Source organism: Artibeus jamaicensis, unplaced genomic scaffold (genome assembly GCF_021234435.1).
Source record: "Artibeus jamaicensis isolate MK-2021 breed Jamaican fruit bat unplaced genomic scaffold, CSHL_Jam_final scaffold_3222, whole genome shotgun sequence".
Taxonomy (NCBI): Eukaryota; Metazoa; Chordata; class Mammalia; order Chiroptera; family Phyllostomidae; genus Artibeus; species Artibeus jamaicensis.
Window position 1 is genome coordinate 3,158,301 of NW_026522038.1, and position 10,741 is coordinate 3,169,041.

Below are 10,741 nucleotides of genomic sequence, written 5' to 3' on the forward strand. Positions count from 1 at the left end.
TGTGAATCTAGCCCCCATTTGCCAATGGCTTTAGAATCATTTTTCTTTATGGCTATGGCCCTCTAGCTGTTAAATAGGTTATTATTATATTTCCACTTTTCTTAAGATTATACAAATGAGACAGGAAGTTACTGTTCTATGAAATAAAGTATGTAAGAGGAAAAGTATTATCTCAGATTTACTTCCTTGTGGAGGCAACTTTGTCCACAAAGTCCCTACATCCTCCACAGATGAAAGTGAAACTACCAAGACATGATCCACTTGGGGAGGAAAGGTGGCCGATCCCTCAAAGGGGAAGGGCCAAGAGCCCCTTCCTCAAGGGGCTTTTATTGGGTTCATTTGCACAAGAATACAGGTAAGGATCAAACAATAGATAGCATTCAAGGAACTATGAGGGCTTATTCTCATTCAGGGTCAGATAGCTAACCAGCCATAAAACTTTGAGAAACAAACTTCTTGCTGGGAGCCTCATCATTTCAATGAGAGCATTCTAAGCAAAGCAGGTTTCACAGGATTTTGACATATTCTTTCTTAGTCCTGATCACCCAGGGAACCTGCCCTTCCAGCACGGGGCTGCACCACCTTCCCCATTATAGGTTTTTAGGCTTAAGTGGATTAGGGCCAGGAAGCGCTTCTCCCAGATGCAAATGAGGACTCGGGTTATGTCGCAATAACCAGGGGGAAAGGGCCCATCACTCCCTCTTTGTTGCAGCCCCCCTGAGTCCTTCCATGATGGCCTCCCAAGTGATCGTGTCTGGCTTCAGTTGCCCCTCCTCTGAGGGGTCGTACCGCCACAGACTAAGTGACCAAGCACTGGGGGCAGGGGAGTAAGCTGAGACAGCATTTGCTGCCAGAGACAAGGTTTGCCTCCTGTGGCTCACATTCTGGAGGTCACTCACTCAGTTTTAGTCATGGGAGGGAGTTACAATTCCTGAAACTATAACAGGGCACAGCCAGGAGGGGGGCTCCCCCAAAAAGGATTTGGAATGGGGTCCAGAACTCAAGGTTTCCAGGAAATATTAGGATGTCCTCACACCACCCCCCACAGGGAAGGCACAAATGGAGCAGGGCCATTGAAAGCTGTTTTGCATAGCAACAGTTTTGCAGCTAACCTCTGGAATGGTCATTTAACATATCTATAACCTTTAATTGGTTTCATAGATATGTTGAATAGCTGTGGCCATGCTTTGAGCCTTGAAGAAGGAAGTGACTTCTATCCAGGATGTAACTGGGGGCTGGTCCCCCTGAGTTACAGTGCCTAAGTGAGAGCTTGGAGTTGATTGGCTCCACGCCATGAGGTCACACCTTCCCAGACTCACTATGGCAGCCCAGTAAAGCTGGGAGGATATAGGAGTCCTGGCAGGTGTAACTGATTGTAGGAGTCAGAAATGGGGCTGCAAAGGAGGACTGGCGCAGGGATTTAAACGCCTACACGGCAGCCATTGAGGGAGAGCCATGTGGTTTTGGTGGAGTGCAGACCTCCTCTCGCCCAAGTGAAGAAGAAAGCCACACACTTTTGGCAGAGTGCAGACCCCTGCAGCTCTGGTAGAAGAGAACCATGTGGCTTTGGGGTGCTCCCCTTTGGCCGAGTGGCCTGGGAAGCAGGAGAGACTGCCTGGAAGAAGGGTGAAAGTGATACAGGGTGCAGCCAGGGGGGGCCCCAAAAAAAAGATTTGGAATGGTGTCCAGAATTCAAAGTGTATAGGAATATTGGAGAGACATATACGATGTCCTCACCGCCCCCCCCCAGGGGAAGGGATGAATGGAGCCAGGCCATTGAGAGCTGTTTTGCATAGCAACAGTTTTGTAGCTAACCTCTAGAATGATTATTTAACATATCTATAACCTTTAACTGGTTTCATAGATATGTTAAATAGCAGTGGCCAAGTAGTAGCGGGGACTCAAGATGGAACTAGCGGGGACTGAGGATAGAACTAGCAGGGACTCAAGATGGGAACTAGGGGCTGCTCTCCTGAGTGAGAAGGGTTTGGACTAGGAGCTGCGCTCCTGAGTGAGAAGGGTTTGGACTCAGGAGGGTAACGAGGGACTCCTGAGTGAGAAGGCCTGTGTGAGAGCTTGGAAAGGACTGGCTCCGAGACATGAAGGGCCCCCTTTGGCTGTAGGGCCTGAAAAGCAGCAGAGACTTTGACGTGCGGACTCCTGCAGCTTTGGTAGAAGAAGCCCACGCGGCTTTGGGGTGCCCTCCTTTGGCCGCGGAGCTTGAAAAGCAAGAGAGACTTTGACTGGAACTGGGTACAAAGGACTCTTGCCAGTGGACCATGAGAGGGTACCACAGTACTTTGGATTAACTCGAGATCCTGCACAGTGACACAGCTGACGGTGCCAGCGGCCTGCAATACAGACGTGTGCTCTTTTCCTGATTTACGGTACCCGGAGTTGGGACAGTGGGAGAAGGGAGCGCTGTGTGGGTGTAGGTGTATACATAAAGGACTTTGATATTTTAGTGGTGGCATTAGGCCTGAATAGCATTAAATAAACATTTTGTTTTCTTTTCACAAATCTCTGGCATTAAGAGATGTCTTTCCAATTGGCGGCGGACAGAAGAGCCCAGTAGATTTTAGTATTTTGTTTTTGGGAGGGGCCCCTGTTCTATAGCAGTTTTGGGCATCCCTAGGTGGGCCAAATATTGTATTGCCCCTCCCTCAGACCTCTTGTTGTTCGGTAACAAAAGCACTCTTGCCAGTGGACCATGAGAAGGTGCCACATGATTTTGGAATAATTAGAGATCCTGCCTGGATGGCGACACGGCTGACTGTGCTAGCGGCCTGGAAACATGGACGTGTACTTCTTTTCCTGAGATACAGTCCCCGAATTAGGGCAGGGGGAAAAGGAAGTGCTGTGGGCATCTATGGTTATCCTAAAGGACTTTGATATTTTTATGGGGACATCGGGTCACTGCTTCCAGTCTGTATAGCTTTGAATAAACCTTTTCTTTCCTTTCCACAAATCTCTGGCATTGAGAGATGTCTTTCCTCTGGCGGCCAACAGATGAGCCCAGTAGGTATTAGTATACCGACCTTGGGAGGGGCCCCTGTTTTCTGTAACAGTTTTTGGCATCCCTCGGTTGGCCCAAATATTGCCCCCCTTGGACCCCTGTTTGATAACAAAACCAGGCAGAGCTGTTCTGAACACTTCCTCAGTATACGGAGTTCTCATATGCCGTGCATTTCCAGTACATTTTGTTCTCATTCTCAGCCTTTTGACACAGTTAGTCCATGGCCTCTTCAACCCACTCACATTCGTTCTGTAGCAGTCGTGGTTGTGATCTGTAGCATTTTCTCACAACGGAGAATTTATTCTTCTTCTGGCCTAATACATCTGTAAACAGTAGATCATATAATCCATCTGGTAGTCTATAAATAATGCTTTTAACCAACAACTTTTTAAGTATTTGATAGTTAAACTCATGAAAACATAACTTGAAATGGTAACCTTCTTTCTACCAATCTGTAAGATTCCCACTGGTTCATTGGGGTTGTAGGTTTTGACATTTAAATCGTACATATGCTTCCCATGCACCACATTTATTTATTTTTATTATTTTCTTTCTTGTTGTTAGGATGTAATTTTTTAAATTACTTTATTGTCATTCAATTACAGTTTGCATTTTCTCCCCACCACTTCCCCTACCCCAGCCAAACCCACTCCCCTCCCTTGCTTACACTCTCCCTCTTGGTTTCCATGTACCAAATTAAAAAAAAAAAAAAAAGTAATCACTTCCCAGATGAAATGCAAAACGTGTTGAATTACATACTCCAAAAAGCACTTTATAAGCTACATTCCCCTTGGGATTATTATTAGGATTTTAATGAAAAAAAGAATCCCAGCCCAGGCGTTGCCAATATGGGCGGCACCAAGGGCATTCTTTGTACTATTAGAGATTTTGCAGGTTAGTATTTTTGGGTGACTATTTCCTAAAAATCATTCAGGAAAGAAGTGTCTAACTTATGAGAAGGGGCCAGTGAGTGAGTTTACTTAAAGTCACCTCCTATTTCTCAAGCAGAGATACACTAGGGAGCAGCTCACAAGGAGATGTCCTGTAAGGGCAGGACGTTGGGAGAACAGTTGCCATCAGATCCCCCTTTTGGCAGGGACCCTCCTTGTCCACCAGCTCAGCCGCCGTGGATGTTTGCACAAGGTATCACGGCCTTTGAGGCTTGGGGCTGATCCAGTCTATGTGAAATATTTTCCTGTGTGATTGTACAGCTCTCCCACAGCCTTGATAAAGCGTTATTGCCAACATGGATAATCTGCAAAATGTGTTATGAAATGTGACCCTGTTTTTCTGGCCTTGCACTGAAGGTCACACGCCAATTCCTGTTTACTTTAAAAAACTATTGCTGATAAACACTGTCATTCAGGTCAGCAGTTGGGGTGAAAAGCCCAATCCATCTGCCCACTGCAGGTCAGTAACAGACACATTCTATCCTTGGAATCGAATCACAAATGCTCCTCATGGGCTGCAAAGCCCCGTGCTGGAGGACCCCTGCCTACCCCCAGCTCCAACTCATACCAGTCGCTGCCTCAGGTGCCACATGACAACCACCATGGCTTCCTTTCAGTTCCTCTCAAGTGCCAAGCTTTGCCCACAAGACCTTTGCTGTTCCTTCAACTCAGGACACTGCCATCTCCCCAGCGCTCATCTCCCACTCTCGCACACATGGGCACATGCAGGCACATGCACGCACACGCACACACACGCACACACACTGTCTCTGCCTCCACCCCTGCCCACCTTCTCTCCCTAACTCCAACTCCAGCCTTCAACTCTCAGCTTAATGTCATTTACTCTAAGTTAGTCAGTCCTATAACAATGGCTCAAATTCTCCTGTATTTCTCTTTTATGCCACTATTGGAATATACATATTGTGAAAATAAATATGTATTGGCAATACATATTTATTTTTGTGACTTGGTTTTAAAGTTGTTTTCCCCTCATTAGGCTAATAAATAAACTCCGTGCAGGTAGTCTGGGTCTCTCTCTCACCCTGGTAGTCCTGACAACTAGCATGTAACAAATGCTCAGTAAATAAGTGTTAGCTGAAAGAACAAACTTCACTTCCACATTGCTTACCAGAAGGAAAGGTCTCAGAACATTGGCCAGCCATTTCCCAGATTCTAGGTCCTTATCTTATGATGAAGTTTTGAAAAGTACCAAGATGTTTCTTAACTGTAATGGAGCTGACTTATGTCCAGAGATTGCTAACCAGCTCTGGTTGCTCAACTATCCTTCAAAACAACAGCTAGCTCACCCCCTGCCTGGTTCTGGTAGGAGAAGGCCAGGTGCAGGTGGCCACAAAGTCCCTGTGCATAACAACCAGAAGCTTCTTGTGTGCTTCCCTATGTTCTCCACAAAGATTGTCCATCCTCTTTCCCCACTTTCTTCTGGACATCTTCCTCCACGTGCATAGTTAGAAGGCATGAAAGCACTCCCAATAACTGTTTTTATGTCTTTAAATGTCACCATTTAAAGAATACTGTCTTTTGCAATTCCTCAAATTAGATTGCCACGTATTGGTTAGCCTGAAGGCCAAGGAGACCAGACTATGTAAGTGCTAAATCTAATCCTGTATCTCCAGAGTTCCCTAACTAGGAGAACTTAATGTGCATGTCACCACTTTTTGGCAGGACAGCTGTTGCCTCGAGACCTCCTTGTGCAGCTATGGGACAAACCATTGCTAAGCACGTTCAAACCAGCAGTGTCACTGGACCCGATATCGAACACATGCAGTGCCTCATGTTCCTCTATAACTCCTGTCCCTACCACAACGTGAGGGGAGTGCTGCCCAGCTACGAAGGACACCATCTCATGAGAGGAACTCAGTGGCCCTCTGGGGGCAGCCGTCTGTGGAGATAAGCATAGTCCCAGAGGTACTAGACATAGTAACTTCTGGTGATGGGCAAGCACCAGGCCCTGAGTGCCCTCTTCACAGCTGGCTTCTGACCTGTGGCTGTAGCCACACCGGAGACACTCCTTAGCATCCTCCAAAGCCATGAACATGACTAGGAGCAGGCACAAATAAATTATTGTTAGAAATTCTTGCTCTAAGCCAGCTGACTTTATAGTTCTCTGCCACCATTTGTTTTAAGTGTGGTTCCCTTGCAGTTCCTAATAGGTCTCAGCCATACATAATTTATGGCTTCTATTTTAAAAAGTTCTATCAGAAATCAATGAGAATATAAACACACCCACCATTATGAATGTCCTCCCAGCAACCATCAGCCCCTGCCATGCTATTCTTTTCACAGAGGCAACCAGAACAATGCATGTCCTTTTTACGTCAGTTGTTTTGCTCAGGTTGAGCCACAGCTGAATGGAACACCAGCTAGTGTTAGGGAAGAGTTCCCTGCCCCGAGAACTTCAACAATGAGCAATCATTTAAGGCACAGTTAGAACTCGGCAGCACAGAGGCACAGCTGACATTTCAACATATTTAAGAATGAATACTGTATAGATTTTGTTGGGAATGTTTTCCAACCAGCAAATCTAACTAAAATCAAACTCAATGGCTACCATGTACCATGCAAGTCACTTTTTGGTATTTATTGAAGTCTTTGACTATATTATCTATGTTGGGTAGTTTACATGCAATGTGATAATTGTTTAATAAATGTATGACTAATAATTTCATTAAGTCATTCAATAAACTTTTATTAATTGTCTAATATGTGTCGGTCACCATGTCAGGTATCGGTGTTATTGTGATGAATAAGTCTCTACCTTTGTCTTCACAGTGTGTTTATCCTGCTCCGCATCCATGTTTAAATTCTTCCCCAAACTCTGAAGAATAGGCAATAGGTCTATTCATCTGCATATTCTCAGTGTCCTGCTGAGTGCCCAGCACACAGTAGGTACAAAACAAAATTCTTGTTAAATAAGTTAATTAATAAATGGAGAAAGAGAAAAAGGAAGGAAGGAAGGAAGGAAGGAAGGAAGGAAGGAAGGAAAGAAGGGAGGAAGGGAGAGGGAAAGAGAGAAAGAAAAGCCACTAAACAAATATTTAAAGATCTAGGCTGCCAGAGACCAACCACCAGAACGAGAAGCAATATCCATTTTTCACTCTGTTCTTCGGATTTAGAAGACAGAAGACACATACTCTTTGCCACCAGTTCTACCATTTTGGCCCCCATGTAGCCTCCAATAACTTTTTTACTATGAACATTATTTCCTTTGCTCTTTCCTTTGTTTTGTATGGAAAAAAAAAACACCTAGAGTAACATAAGGACTAGATGTTAGGTTTAATAAGCAGCTAATTAGCTGGGGCTTCCTCCCCTTCCATTTGCCAAAGCAAGGTACAGATCAGTTACCATTAGGTTTTGATTTGAGATTTTCTCATACATGCATTTCCTTCTGTGACTTTATTAGACCAAGCCCAGGCTTCAGGAGGTCCAGAAATCAGGGGCTTCCTAAGGAGCAGAACATAACACAAAGCTCAGTCAACACCTCCTGCTCTAATATCCACGGTGTAAATAAATTCCAGGTTTGAATGCAGCACCAGGCTAGTCTGCTGTTCTGCACCGACAATGGCTGAGATTTGCATATCCCACCAAGTCTAGGAAGAGTCTCTGTAAGTGAAAACTCTAGCCACTGAGCACTGAGCACCATTCCCTGGATATCTCCACAAAGAGACCCAGAAATAAACTGGGCTTTCTCAGTCTAAATGGTGGGGAAAGTTCTAAGTAATGAAAAACAATGGTCAACATAGTATCACATACATCATTAAGCCTAGACATTTTTGTTTCTGGGTGTGAAAAATCACAACTCACAAATCATAGTATTCTCAAGACTCTTAATAACTCTGGATCAGAGTAATCTTCGAAAGGCTCTTTGGTAAATACATATATATTTGGTAAGTATATATATTCATTCATTTAAGGAAAACTTACCTACAAGGTGACAGGTAGCAAACTAAGTGATAAAGGTGATTGCAAACCAGTTCTGGTCCTGGAGAAGTTCACAATCAAGAGAGGGAATAGTTTCACATGTATTGAGTGCTGTGAAAGTATTTACACAAACTGCTCTCGGGGCCGAAATAAGAGCAAACTCTTTAGCTCCATGCTTAGGGGTGCAAACTCTGATGACGGATTGCCCGCCCCACAACCCAGCATCAAGCTTCCCAGGGTAGGAGGTTTCAATGAGCTAACACTTGTCAATCACTTGGTAAATTCTTAACCCCTATTAGCTTCTCTCCCCAAACTAAGTAAGATACCTGACTTGTTCTATCCATTGCTATTTGAAACACGACCTTTGTCTCATGTGTAATTTCATTTTTTCCCTCATTATTGAATGACTATTCCTCACCCCCAAATCTTTATTAAAAATCTAAATACACATTGTTATACATTAGCTGCTAAAAGCTGTTTTCAAAACTAATGAAAGTAAGGCTCACCGACCCCGCCATCCTGCCAAAAAAAAAAGATTAGGCTTGAAAGAACCGAGGTCCCAAGGGCATAACCAGTTGGAAGTGGCCCCAAGTATAACACCAGGGAGCACTCAAGTCTCCCAACACCTAGGTAACCAATTTACTCAGTACACACAGGTATACCATGAGCTCCAGGAGAAATGAAGGGATGCTAGCTGAAAAAATTTCAGGCAAGACCGCAGTGTTAAAATCCGATTTTAACCCCAAAGCCATCCTCAGGCTACATTTCATGGTTGGTGGTGGGGATGTTTCCCTGCTTCCTCATTTTCCAAAGGGAGAGAATGAAATTTCTAAATCCCAGCCCCAGGAGAAGAGAAAGGACCGGGAGAAGTTCTGGGCTTTCCTAGCCCCCCCTCAGTCCTTCCCAAGTAAAGAGGAATGACGTCTCTGATCGGTGATGTGGGGAAGGAGGGTCAGGACTTGTCTTCAGTCCCTTTCCCTCTACTTTAGAGGGGCTGGTCTCAGGATATTACGGGCTGAGTTGTATTCCCTAGAAGACAGATACAAGGTTGAAGGCCTAACCTCCAGTGTCTCAGAATGTAAACTGATTTGGAAACAGGGTCTGTAGAGAGGTAATCAAGTTAAAATGAGGTCACCAGTGTGGTTCTTCATCCAATGTGACTGTTGTTTTATAAAAGGGGGAAATTTAGATGCAGGGACAGACACCCGTGGAAGGAGGACCATAAGCAGAGACAGGGAGAATACCATGTGACCGTGAGGGCAGAGACAGGAATTACGCCGCACAAAGCCAAGGAGCACCTGGGCCTGCCTGCAACTGGAAGAAGCAAGGAAAAGCTGCTGTCCTACAGGTTTCAGAGGGAGCATGGCCCTGCTAGTACCTTGATCTCAGACTTCTAGTTTCCAGTCCTGTGAAACAGTATTTTCTGTTCTCAGGCAACGTGTCTGTGGCACAGTAAATCCTCAATGTTGTTGATAGGTTCTTGGAACTGAAGTTAAATGACATAGAGTATCACAAAATCAAATTTACCATAGGCTAACTGATATACACAAAAGTTAAATTCCCACTGCATCTCATCAACGTTACAAGGAAATGCCTTTGAATGAAACAGTATTCGAGGACATACTGTACTTTGTTACAGCAGCTCTACCAAGTTAATACACAAGACAACATTTTCTCTGCTCTGTTGCAAATGACCTGCTCCTGCAAAGCAAGCCCGCCTGTCTACTTCAGCTTGGATCTCAGAGGCCTGACCTGATTAGGGGTGAAATGAGTAAAGCAGGCAGGTAGTGGGTCACATTAACAAACCCACTGGAGAGTCTCCTTCTCTAAATAGCTTTTACTGATAGCAGAGCCAACAGTTTGATCACTATCTTATTTCTCAGTTATTTCTGAATTTGAAGTAGGGAGAGAGGCCCAATGTTTTGACCTAAACTCCAAGTCCCATCTAGACACATAGTACAGGTATTAACCTTTGTAAAAACCTTTGTAACCTTTGTAATTTAACCTTTGTAACAGCCCTATAAAGTTACGTCTGCTGTTATGCCCACCTTGCAGATGAGAAGGCATGAGGAGGTCAAGTGACTCACCCAAGGGCAATGAACGCTGAGGCCCGGGGGCCAGAGTCTGTCCTTGCTGCCTCTGCCAAGGCTGCATTCCAAGCAGCAAGCCATGAAATGGTCCCATGAAAAGAAATCCCGTGGCCTAATGTATGAAGAGAAACCTGGCTTAAGAAGAAGAAGTAGACTTTTCTTTCATCTCGTCTGATCTTTTCAGAGCCTTTCCAATGCCAAGGTGCCTTGTAAGTCGGTCAGGGGGTGGAGTGCTGCGTTGGACTGAAGAGCACGTTTCCAGGGGTATCTCTTGGGACTCATGTTCTTAGGAACACCAGCTTGGGAAACATGGAGAGGATACTTTGGGTGGCAGGAACTCTTTTGTTTGAAAGTAGTTCTAGGATTTTTTATAATTTACATATGCCAATCAAAATGCTCAGAGATTTCGACATTTACATTTTACAGAGTGATATGGGTATGCACAGATAAGGCTGGGCCTCGCCATTCAGGGGCACAGGCTGACACATTCCCAAGCCATTGCGACATGAGATCATGGAAGTGTTGCAGCAGAGCAAGATAGGCCAAAGGCGAGGCTCCGTCTCAGAGGGAGAAAGAAGTGATTTATGGAGGAGTTCGGGTTTGAGCAGGCCTTGAAGGATAGTTAGGACTTCAGGCAATCATTTTGAATGAACTACTTTTGGCCTAAATTCATTCCACTCCAGCATGGGGTGGGAAACCCTGAAGATTCTAGAGATGGGTTAGGATCCTAGAATTTGTATAATGAT